Source organism: Arachis ipaensis, chromosome B6 (genome assembly GCF_059453495.1).
Source record: "Arachis ipaensis isolate K30076 ecotype BB chromosome B6, ASM5945349v1, whole genome shotgun sequence".
Taxonomy (NCBI): domain Eukaryota; kingdom Viridiplantae; phylum Streptophyta; class Magnoliopsida; order Fabales; family Fabaceae; genus Arachis; species Arachis ipaensis.
This window is the reverse complement of record NC_142441.1, coordinates 43,049,377-43,054,396: the sequence shown is the minus strand read 5'-3', so window position 1 is coordinate 43,054,396 and position 5,020 is coordinate 43,049,377. Positions and strand designations below refer to the sequence as shown.

At 36.6% G+C, this 5,020-nt stretch overlaps 1 non-coding gene across 1 annotated transcript; it reads left to right on the top strand.

Annotated features, from left to right (window-relative positions):
* The first annotated feature begins 3,091 nt into the window (after window positions 1–3,091).
* On the top strand, window positions 3,092–3,199 carry LOC148555329 (small nucleolar RNA R71). The gene has a single exon (XR_015887246.1). It is a non-coding gene; the product is annotated as a small nucleolar RNA R71 (small nucleolar RNA).
* The last annotated feature ends 1,821 nt before the right edge of the window (window positions 3,200–5,020 follow it).

Here is a 5,020-nt window from a genome sequence, read left to right as displayed (position 1 = left end):
GAGGAGAGAAGAAGTAGGTGGAGATCCTGTGGGGTCCACAGATCCAGTTGGGCCAAGGACTTTAATCATCCCTGCTCCAATTAGGTGTGTAAACGCCCTCTGTAGGCAATCCTGGCGTTTAACACCAGATTGCAGCATGTTTCTGGCGTTAAACGCCACTTCCATGCTTGTTTTGGGCGTTCAACGCCAGTCTGTAGCATGTTTCTGGTGTTGAACGCCAGTTTTCCTCTGGGGTGTATTCTTGGCGTTTAAATGCCAGAATGCTACTTGTTTCTGGCGTTTAACGCCAGTTTCATGCTCTGTTCTGGCGTTAAACGCCAGCCAGATGCTCCTTACTGGCGTTTAAACGCCAGTAAGCCCTTCCTCCAGGGTGTTCTGTTTTCAATGCTGTTTTTCATTCTGTTTTTGAATTTTTTGTAGTTTTTGTGACTCCACATGATCATCAACCTAGTAAATCAAAGAAAATAAAATAAAATATATTAAATAACATTGGGTTGCCTCCCAACAAGCGCTTCTTTAATGTCAATAGCTTGACAGTGGGCTCTCACTGAGCCACACAGGTGATCAGGTCAATTTTATAGATTCCCAACACCAAACTTAGAGTTTGATTGCGGGGGCCTTGTTTGACTCTGTACTGAGAGAAGCTTTTCATGCTTCCTCTCCATGGTTATAGAAGGAGGACCTTGAGTTTTAAACACAAGGTAGTCCTCATTCAGTTGAAGGACCAACTCTCCTCTGTCCACATCATCTGTCGGTTCTCGATCATACTGGAATAGGATTTACTATCCTTTTGCGTCTGTCACTACGCCCAGCACTCGCGAGTTTGAAGCTCATCACAGCCATCCCTTCCCAGATCCTACTCGGAATACCACAGACAAGGTTTAGACTTTCCAGATCTCAGGAATGGCCATCCATGGGTTCTAACTTATACCACGAAGACACTAATAACTCGGAGTCGGTCCCCTGTATTAGATATCCAAGAGATATCCATTCAATCTAAGGTAGAACGGAAGTAGTTGTCAGGCACGCGTTCATAAGTTGAGAATGATGATGACTGTCACGATCATCACATCCATCATATTAAAGTGCGAATGAATATCTTAGAAGCGGAATAAGTTGAATTGAATAGAAAAATAGTAGTACTTTGCATTAACCCTTGAGGAACAGCAGAGCTTCACACCTTAATCTATGGTGTGTAGAAACTCTACCGTTGAAAATACATAAGTGATAAGGTCCAGGCATGGCCGAATGGCCAACCCCCAAAACATGATCAAAGGACCAAAAGATAATCCAAAGATGATCCGAAGATGTAAATACAATAGTAAAAAGTCCTATTTATACTGAACTAGTTACTAGGGTTTACAGAAATAAGTAATTGATGTAGAAATCCACTTTCGGGACCCACTTGGTGTGTGCTTGGGCTGAGCATGAATCTTTCACGTGGAGAGGTCATTTTTGGAGTTGAACGCCAGTTTGTAACGTGTTTCTGGCGTTGAACTCCACTTTGCAACTTGTTTCTGGCGCTGAACGCCAGACTGCAACATGGAACTGGCGTTCAACGCCAGTTTTCATCATCTAAACTCGGGAAAAGTATTGACTATTATATATTTCTGGAAATCCCTGGATGTCTACTTTCCAACGCAATTAGAAGCGCACCATTTGGAGTTTTGTAGCTCTAGAAAATCCACTTTGAGTGCAAGGAGGTCAGAATCCAACAGCATTTGCAGTCCTTCTTCAACCTCTGAATCTGATTTTTGCTCAGGTCCCTCAATTTCAGCCAGAAAATACCTGAAATCACAGAAAAACACACAAACTCATAGTAAAGTCCAGAAATGTGAATTTTAAGTAAAAACTAATAAAAATATACTAAAAACTAACTAAATCATATTGAAAACTATGTAAAAACAATGCCAAAAAGCGTATAAATTATCCGCTCATCAGTGCCTATGGTACAGGGTATTAAAAATTTGCCAGGATCCTGTTTCTTTTGAGGTAATCTTTGCCTATCCAATGCATTTAGTTCATTGGTGAGCAAGGGAGGTTCATCTTCCCAAGTCTCATTACCAAATAATTTGGCATTCTGCTTCATGATTGCACCAAGGTACTTAGCAACTTGTTCTTCAGTAATTTCTTCATCCTCTTCAGAGGATGAATACTCATCAGAGCTCATGAAGGACAGAAGGAGGTTCAATGGAATCTCTATGGTCTCTAATTGAGCCTCAGATTCCTTTGGTTCCTCGAAGGAAAACTCCTTATTGGTCACTGGACGTCCCAGGAGGTCTTCCTCACTAGGATTCACGTCCTCCTCCTCCCTTGTAGGTTCGGCCATGATGGTTAAATCAATGGCCTTGCACTCTCTCTTTGGATTTTCTTCTGTATTGCTTGGGAGAGTACTAGGAGGAGTTTCAGTGACTCTTTTACTTAGCTGGCCCACTTGTGCCTCCAAACTTTTAATGGAGGACCTTGTTTTATTCATGAAACTTACAGTGACCTTAGATAGATTAGAGACTATATTTGCTAAGCTAGATGAATTCTGCTCAGAATTCTCTGTCTGTTGCTGAGTGGATGATGAAAAAGGCTTGCTATTGCTAAACCTGTTTCTTCCACCATTATTAAAGCCTTGTTGAGCCTTTTGTTGATCCTTCCATGAGAAATTTGGATGATTTCTCCATGAGGGATTATAGGTGTTTCCATAAGGTTCACCCATGTAATTCACCTCTGCTATTTCAGGGTTCTCAGGATCATAAGCTTCTTCTTCAGAAGATGCCTCTTTAGTACTGTTGGATGATTCCTTCAATCCATTCAGACTCTGAGAGATCATATTGACTTGCTGAGTCAATATTTTATTCTGAGCCAAGATGGCATTCAGAGTATCAATTTCAAGAACTCCCTTCCTCTGAGGCATCCCATTACTCACAGGATTCCTTTCAGAAGTGTACATGAACTGGTTATTTACAACCATGTCTATGAGTTCTTGAGCTTCTGCAGGCGTTTTCTTTAGGTGAATGGATTCACCTGCAGAATGGTCCAATGACATCTTTGATAATTCAGACAGACCATCATAGAATATATCCAGGATGGTCCATTCTGAAAGCATGTCAGAAGAACACTTTTTGGTCAGTTCCTTGTATCTCTCCCAAGCTTCATAGAGGGATTCACCTTCCTTTTGTCTGAAGGTTTGAACATCCACTCTAAGCTTGCTAAGCTTTTGAGGAGGAAAGAACTTGGCTAAGAAAGTCGTGACCAGCTTATCCCAAGAGTTCAGGCTATCCTTAGGTTGAGAGTCCAACCATATTCTAGCTCTGTCTCTTACAGCAAATGGGTAAAGCATAAGCCTGTAGACCTCGAGATCAACCCCATTAGTCTTAACAGTATCACAAATCTACAAGAATTCAGTTAAGAACTGAAAGGGATCTTCGGATGGAAGTCCATAAAACTTGCAATTCTGTTGCATCAGAGAAACTAATTGAGGTTTCAGCTCAAAATTGTTTGCTCCAATGGTAGGGATTGAGATGCTTCTTCCATGTAAATTGGAATTAGGTGCAGTAAAGTCACCAAGCATCTTCCTTGCATTGTTATTATTTTGGGCCATGTCTCCTTCTTTTTTGAAAATTTCTGTCAGATTTTCTCCAGAGAGTTGTGCTTTAGCTTCCCTTAGCTTCCTCTTCAGAGTCCTTTCAGGTTCAGGGTCAGCTTCAACAAGACTGTTCTTATTCTTGTTCCTGCTCATATGAAAAAGAAGAAAACAGAAAAGAAGAGGAATCCATATGAAAAAGAAGAAAACAGAAAAGAAGAGGAATCCTCTATGTCACAGTATAGAGATTCCTTATGTAAGTATAAGGAGAAAATAATGGAGGAAGGAAAAGATAAGAATCCAAACACAAGGGAGAGGAATGAGTTCGAATTCTTGGGTGAAAGAGGGGTGTTAGTAGATGAATAAATAATTAGAAAGAGATGAGGAGAAGAGAAATTTGAAAATTAAATAAATTAAAATAAAAGTATTTTTGTTTTTAATTCAAAATTAAAGTTAAAATTCGAAAATAAAAAAAAGAAAAATCAAATTAAATCAAATTAAAATTTAAAACAAATAGTTAATTAAAAAGGAATTTTGAAAAAGAGGGAAGGGATTTTCGAAAATTAGAGATAGAATTAGTTAGGTAGTTTTGAAAAAGATATGATTGAAATAGTAAACTTTTAAAATCAAACAAAAAGTCAAGTAGTTAATTGAAAAAGATTTGAAAATCAATTTTTAAAAAGATAAGAAGTTAGAAAAGAAGTTGAAAAAGATTTTGAAATTGATTTTGAAAAAGATGTGATTGACATTTATTTTGAAAAAGATTTGAAAAAGAAATTTAAAAACATTTGATTTTTGAAATCAAAGTTGATTACTTGACTAACAAGAAACTAAAAAGGTATTATTCTAGAGTTTAAAGATTGCACCTTTCTTACTAAGCAAGTAACAAACTTAAAAATTTTGAATCAATCACATTAATTGTTAGCATTGATTTCGAAAATATGAAATAAAAATAAGAAAAAGATTTTGAAAATCAATTTGAAATTTTCGAAAATCATAAAAGAAAAATGAAAAAGATTTGATTTTTGAAAAATATTTGAAAAAGATAGAATTTTTAAATTGAAAATTTGATTTGACTCATAAGAAATAACTAAATTTTAAAAAGTTTTGAAAAAAGTCAACTCAAATTTTCAAAAATTTATGAGAGAAAAGGGGAAAGATATATTTTTTGATTTTTGAATTTGAATGAGGGAAGAGAAAAACATAAAAATGATTCAAAACATAAAAATTCAAGATCAAAACATATGATGCATGCAAGAACACTTTGAATGTCAAGATGAACACCAAGATAACTTTGAATGTCAAGATAAGCATCAAGAGTATATTTTTGAAAATTTTTAAGAAAAAAAAACATGCAAGACACCAAACTTAAAAATTTTTATTCTTTAGACACTAATAATTCAAGAATGCATATGAAAAATAAGAAAAGACACAAAATAAGAAAAT